The sequence below is a fragment of the Enhydra lutris genome, unplaced genomic scaffold, assembly GCF_002288905.1.
Source record: "Enhydra lutris kenyoni isolate GAN:26980312 unplaced genomic scaffold, ASM228890v2 scaffoldscaffold15, whole genome shotgun sequence".
Taxonomy (NCBI): domain Eukaryota; kingdom Metazoa; phylum Chordata; class Mammalia; order Carnivora; family Mustelidae; genus Enhydra; species Enhydra lutris.
The window spans coordinates 1,892,703-1,909,566 of record NW_019154099.1 but is presented as its reverse complement, the minus strand read 5'-3'; positions in this window follow the sequence as shown (position 1 = coordinate 1,909,566).

Below are 16,864 nucleotides of genomic sequence, written 5' to 3'. Positions count from 1 at the left end.
AGTGGGTTAAAGCCTCTGCCTTCGGCTCAGGTCATGATCCTAGGGTTCTGCTCTCTGCTCAGCAGGAAGCCTGCTTCCCCGCCTCTCTCTCTCTGCCTGCCTGTCTGTCTACTTGTGATCTCTGTCTGTCAAATAAATAAATAAAATCTTAAAAAAAAAAAAGAATATTTGAAATCAACCCTTGGGAAATTTAGGTAAATTATTCTAATTTACTCTAAATAGCAGAGAACAGGCCTGGAGATGATGAGATTTAAATTGGGGCAATCCGTTAGGAAAGTAAATGTTACTTTTCTTGGCAATATTTGAGCAATGTGGAAAGTAGTATGATATGGGCTAGAAAGAAACAGATTGAAGAACTATTTAGATGGAAGAATTTGTCCCTTCACCTTTAGCCTTTCATCAACTTTAAATATAGACAAAGAAGGCAGCACAGCATAGAAGAAAAAAGTCCCAGATCAGGAACTAGGGGTCCCCACCAGCTAACTGATCTTTACCAGTCATTTCTCCTCTGATGACTTCTACTTCTTTATCATTGTAAGAACTTTCTAGACTAGGTAATTTTTAGTCTCTTACAGCTTTAAAAATTCTCTGTTCTCATAGTTTTAGGTAACAGCTTGGTGTTTTGAAACTGCAAAGTAGCTTGAGAAATCTTGTGAAAATAGGAACTTGTACTTTTCTAGGATTTTTACTTCCTCTTTTTATAAAATTTGTGCTAGAGAGGACTCTAAGAAATGTAAGGTTGTGCCCCAACCTGCTGCAGGGCGAGCTTATCAGAGGAGGTTCCTGATGTCTAGAGGTGACACAGTTTGTTCAAGGGGAATTGACAGCAGAAGCACAAAACTTGCCTTTAATCTTCCTATCTGTCCTGTGTGTCTTAGCTGGCACTGTCATTACATCCTGTTGTCTTGCGATGAAAAACCGGAATGAAGACATGCTCAGAAATGACACTCATGTAGTAAACTAAGTGCAACTCAAAAACCTTGGTTCAAATTCATTGGCAATTTAGGTAAAATTGGGGTTTTGGTTCATTCACTTTGAAATGCTTGCCCAGCCCTGTGGCTAATTACTGACTCAAACAGTTGAGTTTACTATCATTTTAGTCTGTATGGGGAGCAGAAAAACTGAAGGTTAAAAAAAAAGAGTTGTCTTGCTTTTCAGGAGTTCCTTGCTTTTTTGTATTTAGTTTGCTATTTTCTGTCATTTTTGTCTTGAGGCATTAGAATTGGGGCTACATCCTGCTGTCTGCTTTGTAATCTTATCTAAGGAATCTATAAGTAGCTTAGCTTTGTCAGGGGAAGATTGTGCTAAAATGACCTCTTCAGGAAGCACCAGAATTCCACTCCTTAAGCCATTAGCTGTGCCTTGCTTACATGAAACTTATCATGCTAACCTCAGAAAATTTCCATCTTATCATGGGCTGCATCATAAATAATGGAAAAAACTGTCTGAAATGGTGAATGTTTTCTTAGATTATTTGGAAATTTCCTGCTTTGTTTGCTTGACAGAAGAACTCTGACCTCTGGGATGACACCATGAAGACGAGGTATGACTTCTCCTACTCAGCCAAGGAGAGCCCGTAGTTAATCCACAGATGTTTTCTATTATTTGTGTCGTGAAATCTCTGAATGTAGTCACCAAGTGCATGGGAAATGAACTCACTTTAGGGAAAGAGCTTAGTAGAGAGAACTCATTCCTCAAGTGGAAAACTTTTAAAGGGTTTTTATTTATCTGCCTATAATCTTAAGAAGGAGTTTTTAAATTAAATGTTCTTGAAAATTTATTAGTGTCTTTTAAAAGCAATCTTAGGGAAGGCTTAGGTTATTATCTGATTCTTTATGTACTTAAAATTCATCTATAGGTGAATTTAAAGACAAAGTTTATATCACTTATTACAAGTTGCTGACGACTTAAAGATGAAATTTTTCTCTGTCCTCTGGCTTTTTGTTCTAGAACTCCTTGTACACATTAACAACGTTTACACATTATGGAATCACTGTCTCCTGCTTTGTTTCATAGTCTAAAATAGAAGGAAAGCGAAGGTTAACTCAAAGCCACACACTTTCATTTTTTCTGTTTTGTTCATTCTGTCATTCAACCTGAAATGTCCTTTCCTCTCAGTTTCTGCCTATAAAAATTGTATTTCTCTTCTAAGATTTGGATCAAATGTTACCTACCTCTCCTTTCTTCTTTTTCTCCATACCCTCTTCTTTCTCAGATTTTCTTTAAAAACAAACCAAAAAACCCACCTGTGACTATTTAGGAAAGGAAGCAGTGATCGCCACGGCTGTTGTTAAAGAAGTCATTCCACACTAACCTCACCTGTTTTGGGGAATTATTAACTCATATAGTAAATAAAAGAAATGTAATAGACACAGTATCTTTGGATATCAGTAAGTCTTTGATAAGGCCTCTCTTGATAGCCATGTGTTCCCTGTGATAGTACAGTTATGTAGATTAGTAATTGGCTAGATGATTGAAGCTCAAAATTACTGCATTAATGGCTTTAGGCCAATGAAACTGCTTCCTGTGGAATACTGTTAGGGTTTGTCTTTGACTCCATCCTGGAGAAAAAAAAAATGTATTAATGATGAATCAGTCAGGATAGATGTAGGCCATGCTGTAGTAAGGAACCACTCCTCAAATTTAGTGGTTTAAACAATAAAGGTTAATTTCATCTCCTACAAGTCCACTGAAGTGATGGGGGTATGGGTGGGGTCTTGATCTGTGCCATTATCATACTCATAATGTGGAACATCGCTGTGGGTAGAGACTATCTGAAAGCTCTATGGGTGCAGATCCACACCTAATCTCAAGTGGGTGGGCATGTAAACCAACCATGGGACCGCAAGGAGAGAGCTGCTATGTTTGTGACCCATTGTGTCTTAACGACCACTGCACCTGATTGGACAAACAGAAATAAAAGCTTTCAGTGGATGACATGAATTTGGAGGTATGGTAAGTGGTATTCCTGGCAGCAGGTTCTGGACTCTTCAACTTATTATTTATATGAACCTCCTGGGCAAGCACTTAACCTTCCTAAGCCTCAGTTTCCTTATCTAGAAAGTAAGACCCCACCAGTGATATCAAATCTCAGTGTTATTGTGAGGTGTGCTGGGGTCAGATAGTGGCTGGTACTGGTATCTCTGAACTTGGAATCAGCTTTATATATTGGTGCTTTGTTCTTAGATGTCTACAAGCGTTCTGTTGTAAAATATTTATTATGGATAGTACCACTTATCAATTTTTAAAATTTGGCTTTGTTTAAAATTTAATGTAATTTATGGGGTGCCTGGGTGGCTCAGTGGGTTAAAGCCTCTGCCTTCGGTTTGGGTCGTGGGTCCTGGGATCAAGCCCCACGTAGGGCTCTCTCCTCAGCGGGGAGCCTGCTTCCCCCGCCCCCCTCTGCCTGCCTCTCTGCCTGCTTGTGATCTGTCTGTCAAATAAATAAATAAAACCTTTAAAAAATTTAATGTAATTTATTTTGAATTACATGTTACATTTGTGGGATATATTTTTGCCAGTCTTAAAAAAATAATATATACAGAATCTCTCCTAGGTAGCTTATTATTATTTATCCATTCTGAAAGTCTTTTTTTTTTTTTTTTTCAGTACAGGCATTTGATCCATTTATTCCTATAGCTTTTCTTCTTTTTTAAAGATTTTATTTCTTTATTTGACACTGAGAGGAAGAGAGAGGCAGGCAGAGGGAGAGGGAGACGCAGGCTCCCCACTAAGAAGAGAACCCAGTGTGGGGCTGGACACTAGGACCTTGGGATCATGACCTGAGCCAAAGGCAGACACTTAACTGAATGAGCCATGCAGGGCACCTCTATTCCCATAAACTTTTATCTAATTTTTCTTTTGTGCATCTTGATGTATAGTATTCCTATATTTCCTTTTTTATTTTAATTTATGCTACATATACTATTTGCTTCACATTTTTCCTCTTTGAATGTCAGCTTTCTGTTTTTTATTCCACTAACACATAACTTAAAGACATAAAACTCAACCTTATGAAGTCCATCTTTTTTTTGAAATATCAAAATCAAGAACAAAATCATCATTTATGAATCCCCAATTTTGAACAGTGAATTATTTGGGACTTTAAATGTTTAATGCATGGTTATAAACCTCACCATTTAATTTAAAAAAGTAGACAATGTGTATCTCCTTATAAAGTATTTTTCTTATTTTCTGTTAAGGTTTCCAATCAGATTGAGTCATCAGTTAGACCTAGATCCATAATTTAAGTGGTTTTCATGCTTCCAATAATCTTTTCTGGCTACAACTTCTTCTTTCGTGGGATCTTCATTGCCCTTCATTTCTGTTTTCACGGGATTTGCTGCAGGTACTTTATTCCGAAAGAGAGTAGGACATTTTTTGAGCCCCCTCCATCTGAGGATATCTTTCTGTTGTCTTTCTACAAGAAGGTGATAGCTGTGTATGAATTCTTGCATTAGACTTTTTTCTCTCTAAGCTTTGGAGATACTGTTTCATTGCCTTTTGGCATTTAGCGCGTGGTGCCTGATATGAAGTTGGCATGGTTTGCTATGCTTAATTAAAATTAGTGTTGTGGAGAAGTTCGAAGTTGACTTCAGAACTTTTGTTAGTGGAACTGGTGCTTCAGAATTTTTTGAGCTCAACAGAGTTTCTGGAATCCTGGCACTTGTTCTGCCCTGGGTGCTGCTGTGATGAGCAGTTTTGTCTGCCCAACTGATTCACGTGGACACAGCTGCCAGCCCCTTGCCTCACGTCAAGCCGTGCGTTCACATTCCTCACCTTCTGCGCTGGAGCTTCTCTGATAATGCGGAGGCACAGGCCTCTGGGGACTTGCTGGGCATTATGTATGTGCAATCCAGAAGTGTATGGAAGTTAACACTCCTGCGTTAGGGTGTGTGTGTGCAAATCATTGGCCAATGGGAGTTGAAAAGCGATGGATAAAATCTTTTCCTCTTGTCTTGTGGACAGATTGTTCTGAGTTGAAAAAGGTCAAAGGACTTCTTAGAAGATGGCCTTGTGAGTTTTTTTTTTTTTTTAAAGATTTTATTTATTTATTTTAGAGAGAGGGAGAGAGAATGGGGGCAGGAGGAGAGGGGGAGAGAGACTCCCATTGGGTACAGAGCCCAACAGGGGGCTCAGTCTCACTACCCATGAGATCAAGACCTAAGCCGAAATCACCACTTGGATGTTCAACTGACTGAGCCACTCAGACACGCTGGTCCTGTGAGGTTTCGAGAAATTAGTTGTGCTGACTTGATACCAAGGGGACCTTGTATATTTATTCTTTTTGGTCTCCTCTTTTTCCCCAATTTCTTCCCTGGGATTATGCTCCCTACTCACCAAAGTAGTAGTATGTAAACCTTTGCCTTTAGGCAAACCCAACCAAACCTTTGCCTTTAGGCAAACCGAAGCTAAAATTATAGGTGACTCGTAGTTTTTGCTTGAATGTGTCTAGAATTCTTTCTTTGTTTTTGGAATTTAAAAAATTCACTAAAACATGCTAGGTATAAACTTCTTTTCAAAATGATTGACTGGGTTATTATAAGGACGCTGTACATTCAGGCTTGGGTTTAAAAAAAAAACAACAATGCAGTATAGTTTCTTCTAGTATGTATTGTTTTATGGTATGTTTCAGAAATGCTTATTTTTTTTTGGTTACACTCTTACCATATCTTATCCTCTCTTCCTTTTTATGCAGGGGGTGTTGTTCAAGTTTGCCCTTTACTTCATTAGTTTTTATTTACTACTATTTTGTTTACTAACTTTCTGCCTTAAAACTAGCTCTTATTTACACTTTCCTTTGCATGAAATATGATTTTTTTTCAAAGAGTTCTCTTTTTACTGTGGTTTATCTTTTTATTCACAGAGATCATACACTCTTGAATTTTTATTAGTAACATGAGCATGTTGTGATATTTCTTTTTTTTAAATGATATTTGCTTTAGAGGGTAGGGAGTCTCACAGAGTGTCTGGCCTTTCTTCTCAACTCTGTTTGTGCTTTAGAATATTCTCATATACCCAGTTTTATTTCTCTTCACTTGCCCATGTGAAGAGAAATCTGTATGAAAGCCCAATTTTTAAGAACAGACAAGACCTGGCCCAGGGGTGAGATAAGGTAAGATACAAAGGACCCTCTTTGGGGCTTGATTAAAAGACTAAAAAGGACACATGGTAGGTGCTGAGATGGCAATGAGTGGTGGTGGTGTTGGAAGAAGTGGGACTTTCACTTTATGGAAACTGATCGGGTCCCCCTGGCACAGATTTCAGTGGCTTCTGTTAGGAAAGGTTCACTGTTGTTCCCTCAGGCAACAAATAAGAGTCTTCTGGACCCACAGGCAAACTGGACCAGCAGGAGCAGGCAGAGGCAAATGTATAGGTGGAATGAAGTCAATATAAAGCAGTTTCCTGCAAGCAATACAGAAAACAAAATGGTCTCAGGGTAGTGCAGGTTGTAAGCCCCCCTCTACAGCCTGAAGCACTGGAGGGGAATGGGCACAGATGTTGGCTGTCGGCTGTGGATTAAGGAGGATTATTTAGTTTCGTATTGGAATCTAGAATGCTGTAATTTCTAAAGTTTTATGTTATTGTATGGGTAGTTTTGCTTCTTTCATATTTTCATTGTGATTCTGGTGGTAAGGTTTTTAGATTGTTCTCTTGTTTCTTAGGCAGAAGCCCAAGTCATTTCTTTGTCCCAGAGGACAGGGCTTCAATTCAAAGGATTTGTGTTTAGTAATTCCAGTGGCAGACAGGAGAAATCTGTCAACTCTTGAGTCTGAATTTGGGATGGATCTATAACGCTATCCGAAATTGTAACTTTAGGTGAGACCTCTGCGTAAGTTTCTGAGACGTTATTGAGACAGACCTGCACAATCTCTGCAGCCGTGCAAAATATTTGCAAAATCTAAGCGCTTTGGTGAAACACAAATACACATTATGTAGCAAACAGAATTGGGATAGGTCTTGTGGAACTAAGGTGTTAAAAAAAAGTCCTAGGATTCTAATAGCGAGGCACAAACAGCTCCAGGATCTGGGAGCAGCAGCTGCAGTGTTTAAATAAACACCCAGCTTCAGCACGTGTGTGCATGGCAAGGCCTGTCAGTATCGCTTTTCAACCACACCTGCTCTCCTAGATGGTGACTACTGCCAGCAGCCTCTGCTCCTCAAGGAGGGACAGTCCCGGATTGTTTCACAGGGCTTACTGATGGGAAAATAACTACCCATCACCTCAGGCCAACACTGGGAACATTCTCGTGCATTTCCTTTATCACACATTAGAAAATGTCACACTTTTTTTTTCTTTTTTCTCTTTTCTCTTTTCTCCAAGAGACTACAGCTCTGAGAACCTCACATCTTTTGTCATAACCCCAAACACAAACCCCTTCATTGGTACCAAAGTGGATTTGCACAGTTTCTATGAAAGCTGCCAGGGGCTAAGTGGGACCCTGAAGACCCAGGGCAGAGCCACTGCTCCAGAGCTAGCTCTGTGATTTTAAATTACAGCCACTCCCCATGCCCTTCGGGCTAAATCTGAAAGGATGGCTTAGCTGCCTGTGCCTGTTGACTTTGGAAACTCTTCCCATGGCGTTCTCACAACAGCCCCATCTGTGTTACCTCTCTCTGTGTCCTGAGTCTCTGATGCTTTATCTTCCCTGCTTCTGAAATGTTGCTGTCCTCGGGCCACAGCATTCGTTCTCATCCCTTCCTCCTCTGCATGTTATCTATGGGTCATCCAGATTTCTGCCTTCAGCCCCTCTCTTTGGGGGATGTTTCTTGGGTCTCTATGAGCCCCTCAAACTTCCCTCGTCCAAACTGTGTTCTCTGTCTAGGTTACTAAGTGTCCCCCCCCCCCCCCCGCCCTTCTGAGATTATCTGTCTTTTCTCATACCAGCCTTGTCCTCTCTCTCTTTGGTTTTTCTGTTTGTAGTACATTGCCTCTTGCTTTCCCATCTGGAAAAAAAATTCCTGCTCGTAGGCTGAAACCTCTGTGGAACTTTACCCAGCTTCCCTTCCCCTCTGCTGGAATTAATTGCTGCCTTCGTTGGCAAAATAAACATTACTGAGGACCTGCTGGGCAGTGAGGTTACAGATATGCAGTAAGTACTGCAGGAGCAAGTGGGAGAGCCTCCCGGACACTCCATTTTTGGAAACCACCCCCAGGTCAGTTAGGGAACTGGGAACAGCCTGTAGTCCTGGGGCTTACCTAGGAAGCATTCCCAAGCTCCCAGCCAGACTCAACAGGGTTTTCTTCTCATCTGTACCTGCTAGCCCCCAGTCCTGTCTGTGTTCTTCAAAATTCATCTGTTGTCTATTTCCCCATTGGGAAGCTCCACTGAGAGTTCCATTTCTTCTGTTTCCTCTTTCCAGATCTTAGAGTGAAGTCATGACTTTAATGTTTTTATCTCTTTCAAAGCTATAAACTAGAACCTTCTTATAACAGCCCTATGAGGTAGGCTTATCCTAATGCATAGATGAGAAAACGGAGGCATATAGAAGATGAACACATTGCCCAAGATCATGGAACACTTCTTAATCTAGACATTCTCACATACAAAATGGGAATAAAAATGTCTCAGTCCATGGAATTATAGGAAATTAGGGAGATACAATTTGGGAGATAATATATCATGAGGTGTTAATTTATATGCCATTTTCCTTCATACTCCCTTTCACCTTGTGACCTTCTTTTGTTTAGGCAGTTATATAAGAGGGAAGCTGAAAATGGAGCGAGAAGTAAAGGAAATAAAGTTCTTAACCCTTATATTAAGGCCTTGCAGTGGATATTTACCTTTTTTCATCTGTGAAGGGTTCTGAGGCCTTTCCTGTTTGGGGGATCCCTCTGTCACATGAGCCTTGGTGGAAGGTGGGCTCCTGCCTGCCCCCATGGAAAAATGTGGGGGCTGGATGTTCCATCTTTCTCTGACCTGGCAGCCAGCTGGTGGACCTGTGACCTGGGCATGGGTTCTGCCAAAGATAGTGTATGAAGGTGGTGACCCAGACAGTGGTAACAAAGGCAGGCTCATTGGTGGCAAGACCTGAACTATTCAGTGTTTAGTTTTTGCTGTCCAGCCTCTTGATTTTTCAGCTGATTTCCTAGCTTTCCCAGAGATTCTCTGAACTGCCCAGTATTGGTTCAATAAATTCCTTTTCTGCTTAAGTTAGCTGGAGTTGTTCACACCAAGCACCCTGACAGCTAATACCCAGGTATAAGAAATATTTGAAACCAAACCTGCAGAACAAATTTCCCTCAGGAGAGATGTGACAAAGCCCTCTGTGATGGAAAGTTGGAGAATTGGGATCTCGGTGGAGGGACTGTGTATCTTGCTTCTCCCTCTCACTTGGCAAAGCTGACTACAAGGCACATGGTAACAGAATCTACAGGAAAGTTTGTGTTCAAGAATAGAGAGGATGTGTACCTCATTCTCCTCAGTCGCTAGAAGGAGTCTGCTTCCTACAGCTTCCCTATGTTGCCAGGACTGGAAGCCATGATTTAAGATGGCTTCATTGGGTGCCAGGCAGAGAAGAGACCCATCTGGTCCTCTCTTGCCCCCATAACAGCTGTTTTCCTATGTCTCATGGAAGGTGTGAAAGTTGCCTGAGGGGAAAAAAGGGTAAGACTAATTAGCAGCAGTAAATAGGAAAACCAGTGAACCTGTATAGGCATTAGGGTTCTACCAAGGGGTCTTTGCCACAGAAGGTGGTAGTGGCTCCAAAGTCAAAGACAAAGTGAGTATAAAGATTCCTTAATAGTGCTAGCCTGAAAAATGGCCACATGTGGGACTCAGGTGGGACTAAGCAACTCAGATATTCTGGGGAAAGAGAGAGGACATTCTCAGACCAGAAATATCCCTATTGCCAATGCTGACACTAAGACATTCTATAAACCGTCAGGGACTCAGGTCAGCCCCGGGGAGAAGGAGAAAAGGGCAGAAGAAAATCTGGAGCTGACTTAACAAAAGTAGCAATGATTGAGAAACCCCAAAAGTATTGAGTTTCTCTAGAATTAACTAGATTCTAGAGTTTGAGATAGAAAAACAAAGTAATATTTTTGCAAACCCGAGATTTGTGGTTCTTGATTAAGAAGAAAGTGCTCTTAATGAAGCAGGCTTTGGGCAGATGCTATTATTAAGAAGGTGTCCAGTGCCATCCTGGCCAGGAGAATCACCCAGATAAGCAGTTTCATCTGTGAGCTACATCTCTGTAGCTGATGTGTGGTAATGGGAAGAAGGTGGTCCTCAGCTTTCCAGAGATGGTGTTCAGCTCTGGTGCACACAGCTTTATACAGCAGAGAGTAGCCACATTGGTAAGCAATTAACTAGAAATACACAGGGCTGTCTGAGAAGCACGATGAAAAACATAGTCCCGAGAAACCAGCATCCCAGATACACAACGGAGCCGTTGGCAGAGAGCACCCGGAGAGCCACATGGGATTCCATTCCATCTTTTCTTGCCATTTCATACTTTAAAGCAGTTACAAAAATTTAAAGACCTTTCCAGGAGAGCAGTTGCAAACTGGATATTGAGAATGCCTATTATTCCGTGTTATGAGTTTGAAGAAATGATTTACTGGTGATCTACACGGGTCTGGCAAACATTTTAGAGAAGCCTAGCATCCTTCGCAGTTTTTCACCACCATGACTTTCTATTGTTCTTTGAGATTCAGTTTTCTGCAAATCAGAGAGTCAGTGAAGAGATGGTCTAGGCAGGAAGATGTATGGTATGACTTGTGGGGAAGAAGATTTGACTTGGGGCCTTTTCCAAGCCCTCCTTCAAATGAGAACTACCCCACAGAGGCCAATGTGATGAAAAGAAAGAAATAGCAGAACTAATGACTACTACCAACTCTTTCATTTCACACACACACACACACGGAGGCCAGTTTTGGTTCAACACAGCCCTTGGTGTCACCTGAGAATACAGCCTGTCTAAGTGTACACTATCTTGCACTAGCCCTGGAGTCTGAAGTATATGGTGTGTGTAAAGGGCAGGAATGAGGTGAGACTGGAGGTACACAAAAGGCTTGAAAGTATGTCATGGGACTCTGGTAAGGCTGATTTTTTTTTCCTCCCTGAGGCAAAATCTGGTGTTTTGGTCTGTGCTGAAGTAGAAATAGGCATCAGGCACAGTCTAGACACATCAAAGTAGATTAATGTCCTCCTTTGAATGAGGCTTACAGGGGCTGGTCACTTGGGGGAACTTCAGACTGGAGGTTAGCCAGGAATAAGGGAGACCTCCAAAAACCCCTCTGAAACATGAGCTGGGTCTGATTCCACCTTGTGTGGGGCATGTGAAGAGTTGGAACCACACTAGGCTTCTGTGACGTACTCAGAGAGGCGCCTTGGCTCAACCAATAAAAACCAGCCCTGACTGGGGGCATGGGGCGATTTAGTCCTAGTTCTGCAAATAACCTTTTGTATATGATCCTGACCAGTCCCATCACCTTCCTGTTCTCAGTTTCTTCTCACAGACAGCTTCTTTCCTCCAAGGACCGCCAGCAGGATTAACTGAAAATTGAACCCTAAGCATTTTCACACGCAAAATTCTTCATGAATGCTTAAGAACACTGCTGTCTCAGTGGCATTTATCTCTAAATATTAATCTTGCATATGTATTCTCTACTGGCCTTGATCATTCTTCAGATAACTGTGGGAGTAGGTTTAATGCAATGGGGAGAGTGTCAGCATGCTGTGGGTCCTCTTTTGGACCAGCGGAATGCTGAAGCTGGGGGTCAGCGTGATGCCAGAAAGTCAGACACAGAGAATTAAGTTAATCATCTAAATTCTGGCTCATTGCTCTTGTGCAGGCAAATTTTCCAGATGATGATTAAATTATCTTTTTCAACGTTATGTTTGGGGATGTGTCTGTGTAGGTATGTGTGTGTGTTGTTCTGTGTTGCTGGTAAGGATGAGTTGCTAAATTATACATGAGTTAAATCATGTTTTTGGAGATGTGTTCAGGCTTAAAACTCAGTTTTGTGGCGAATTCTGGCTTCTTTGCTTTGGCGTTCCAGGAGCTGATTTCTGTTTCTCATTTCCTCTTCTGATGCCTCATCCTTTTCTGCTCTGTGCCTCTCACCATGTGGTTGGAGACTGATGGGCTGAAGTGTTGAGGCCCACAGACCGCTGAGCATCAACCCTGCTTCAGCAGCACCTGCTACCCCTTTATGTCTTGTTTCTCTCAACCTCAGATCTTGCCCTTTTACTCATCTGCCATCTGGCAAGCTCCCCTACATTCCATTCCATCACCATGGGGATAAGGCCAGGCGCAAACCAGAAATGGCATTTGCCTTGGTTGACAGACCAACTTCCAGGAGGTCATGGCCCAGAAACTGGGGAGATGATGTGCAGCTAGGAGAGCAGATTAGCTGTGAATTAGTGGGCCATGCCTGGAAATCTAGAAAGTCGCTTTTTTTCCGTGCCCGGCCACTAAATTCCACTCACCTTGATTGTTTTTCAGGTAAGGATGTGTAACTTTTGAAAAATGGTGGCAAAATAAGTGTAACAGGAAATTTATCATTTTAGTCATTTTTAAGTGTATGGTTTGGTGACATTAAGTTCATTCCCCATTGTTGTATTCTCATTACCACCATCCATCTCAAAAGATTTTTCATTGTGCAAAACTGAAACTCTGTACTGTTAAAGAATATTGATATTTAAAATTATTTATTTCCCCTTCCTTAGACCCCTGGAAACCACCATTCTACTTTCTGTCTTTATGGGCTTGAGTACTCTGAGTACCTCATTTAAATGGGATCATATTGTATTTGTTCTTTTGTGACTGAAGTTAGTCACTGAGAATTCACTGAGCATAATGTCCTCAAGGTTCATCTATGTGACAGAATTTCCTTCTTTTTAAGGCTGAATAATATTCCATCATGTGTTTATGCCATATTTTATTTATCCAGTCATCCATCAGTGGACATTTGGGCTAAGAATGTGAAACTTTTATGTGAATGCAGTATTTGGGAAGCTGATGTGTGTGTGAGGAGGTAAAACACCATGAACTTTATGGTCAGACAGACTTGGAGTCTGTGGCTCTGTTACTTTTTAGTATGACCTTGAAAAAGTTACTTAACCTCTGTTTAAAAGAACACTTCTTAAAATTTAAAGGACATTTTACATACAAAAGAGTATAAGCTTACATGTCCAGTTTAAGGAAAAATAGTATGTTAATGACACAAAAATCGAACATTTAGAATATTTATTGATCATGGAAACTAAGAAACTGAACATTACTTAAAACTTTGAAACTCTTCAGTCCCCCTCCTTGTCATACCTTTCTTCCTCTATCTTGAACTGAAAATTCAAGTGAAATTGTGAAAATTATTGTGAAATTTTTGTGAAAATTATTCCTTTGCTCTTCTTTGTAGTTTTACCATACATATAGATCTCTAAACAATATTTTATTTAGTTTTGGTGTGATTTTTGAAATTTATATAGGTGCAATTCACTGATTTTTTTTCCTTGTAAACTTTAAGTTTTGAGATTCATTTATATTGAATTGTGTAGCTGTAGTTGACTTATATTCATTATCATAAAGTATTCCATTTCCGTTTATAGGCATTGGGTCTCATCCCTTTCCTCTCCTCTCCTCTCTCCTGTCCTTTCTTCCTTTCCCTTCCCTTCCCTTCCCTACCCTCTTCTTCCCTTCCTTTCCCTTCCCCTATAACCTGTGATGTTATGAACTTTCTGTACATATTTCCTGGTACACCAATACAAAAGTTTCTCTAGAGTATCTATACGAGTGGAATTCCTTGGGCACAGGCTATGTGCAGGTTTCATTTTACGAGGTAATGGCCAATGGTTTTCTAAAGTTTGCTATTTCCAGGTTGTGTTCCCACCAGCTGTGTATGGAAACCCCATTGTGCCACACCTTTGCAATGCCATTTAAAATTTTTGTCAGTTGGGGCTTCCAGGTGGCTCAGTCGGTTGAGGTCTGACTCTTGGTTTCAGCGTAGGTCATAATCTCAGGGTCTTGGGATGGAACCCTGCTTCAGGCTCCACCACGCAAGTGGGAAGTCTGCTTAAGAGTCTCTTCTTCCTCTTCCCCTCCCACCCATGCTCACTTTCTCTCTAAAATAAATAAATAAAAAATTATTTTTTTTGGTCAGTCTGGTGGATGGGAAGTTGTATTATTCTTTCCTTTCAAATACTTATTCTCAGCTATCTTTATTGAGCGTTTCAAGTGTTGATGTACATGTATATAGTGCACATATGAGAATTATTTTAAAGCAAAATTATTCTTTGACTGTGAACAGCACAGATACTTGGTAACTCTCTGTAGAGATGACTGATTGTTTCTGGGAATCAATACTGATATAAATATTGATTAATCCCTAAGTCAACATCTTGATTTCACTCAAGGAGGAACGGAGAATTTTTCCTGGCTCCCTGCTCCAAATCATGGGGTCAGTTAGTCAGAAGTATTTATTAGGCATCTATTGGGAACATATAAATCATGTAGAAATTACAGAACTTAATTTAATAGTAAAGGGGAAGAGAAACATGAGGGTCTACTGAATTCCAGGCAGAGTGACAGGTACCTTCCTGTTTGTTAATCCCTGCAATATACTCTTCAAGATAGGTGTGACACCTGAGTTCGTACAGTTGGGGAATAGGACCCAAAGAGGTTGTCAGTCAACTAAAAATATATTTGAGTCCTGAGTGTTCCAAATATTGTCTTTGAATACAAAATTGATATACAAGGTTCCTGTTCTCAAGAATTTTATATGCAGTATGGCAAGGAAAACAGATGTGAATACATCCACAATTGCATTTCCATGTGTAAGAGGTATGATAGAGGTGCATATTCTAGATATAGTGAAACCTTCTCAGGGAAGACAAAAATTAAACCAAGCTTTGAAGGGTTAGTAAGAGCTCATCAGGTAGCAAGAGGGAATGTTTCAATTAGAAAGGAGAGCATGAGCAAAGAAATGAATATTGAAATAACATTCTCTTTCTCAAGAATGTGTAGAGTTCAGTATCTGGTGTTAACGAATGGTAGCAGGGATCAGAAAGAGGATTTTTGGAGAACAGGCAGGGGTTAGATCTTTTGGAACTTATGAGTCCAGTGACAGGAGTTTGAACTTCAGATTTTGGTTCTAGAAAAATCACTCAGATGGCTATGTAGATTGGTGAGACAAGGCTGAGGACAGGGAGATTAGGATACGATAATGATAGGTTAACAGGCAAGGAAGGCAGGGGCAGCCCAGTGAACTAGTGACTAGTGGACATGATGGCTGAGAGGGCTGACAGTGCTCAGGCATCATTCACCGAATAGTGTATAAAAGAAGGTGAGCAGGTTTAGGGTGGGATGTGACAATGATTTTAGGAATGGACATGTTAAATTTGTGGTGCCTATAGGATATTCAAATAGAAAAGTCTAGTGGGTACTTATAGTTTGTTTGCTTAAAGTTTAAGTTTTTTAGGGGGACCAACTTATTCTGGTTGGCCTGAGACTTTCCCAGTCTTAAAACTGAAAGTCTGAGTCTCCAGACATCTTTCAGCCCCAAGAAAACTGGGATAGTCTAAAACTCAGTAGATACCAGGCTAGAGAGACTGATCTGGAATTTATGGAAGCCAGACACGTGGATGAGCATCCATGGGAAATGTGGATAATGAGCAAAGAAGGCAGTCAAAGATGATTATATATCAAAGATGATTATATATATTATATATATGGTGATTTATAACATGTATGTTTTATGTGGTTCTGAGAAAGTCAACCGGTGGAGACTGCAGGAAATTTACTATTGGATTTGCTTTTAGAAGTTGTCAGGACTTTTTGTAAGAACAGATTCATTTTGTAATAGGAATGAACCCAGAGAGCAGAGGGTGACTGGCAGTCCAGGAAGGGGGTACACTCTTTTAAGAAGCTGTTTGATAAAGTGATGAAGAGAGGAAATCTATCTAGCATAGGACATAAGGACGAGAGAGAGTTTTGAAAAAATTAGCTATGAGCTTATTTGTATGATGAGAGAAAGAAGTTAATGGAGAAAGAGAATAAAGGCACAAGGGAGGTAAACTGTTAGAGTAAGTGGGAGGAATGGGGTCAAGAATGGGTTGAACCAGAGCAGACCCCTCTTTTGAAACCAAAAGTATCAGAGTATGGAGGAATTGTGTAGCAAGGTCATGTGGCCTCTTATTCACAGAGTTGGGATTTGGATCAATGTCTGCCAGACTTTAAAAGCCATATTATTTCCACTTCATCATAGAAAAATACATCTAAGCTTAGTAAAGAATGAATACACATACGCATAATCACTTAGTGCTACACACAGACAGATGTGTGTTGTGGGTGAAATTGCAGAAGCGTTTGGAGCCAGGTGTAGTTCATCTGACAGCTCAACAGGAAAGTTGAACTTTGAGCAGAACTCTTCGAGAATAGAAGAGTACAATGAGGAAAGAATTAGTTTAAGTAAAAAAAAAAAATCTTAAGTTGTTCTTCCACTCATAGTTCTTTTTAAGAAACTCATTTTCATGAAATAAGAAATTTGCTTATTATTCTTACTAGTATGCAGATTCTCAGTAGATGTGATGGATATAGAAAGTTACTCATCTTTTATAGCAGCAGGAATGTTAGGCCCTGCCTCTCCTGTATCCACTTTTCCTCATCTTTCATAGTAATCGAATTTTTAAGTGAGATCATGGCTGCCTTTCCTAATGACTACATTTCCTAATGTTCCTTGCTAATGTTCTTGACCAAGTTCTGGCTAAGTAGATGTGATCAGAAGTGACATGGACAACTCCTGGTCGTGCCTTTAAAGACAGAGATGTTTCTTTCTTTCCCTCTTCCCTCCACCCTGCTGCCTGGAATGCAGAATAGCAGTGGGAGCCATGTTGGACCATGCAGAGGAGGGCAACATCCT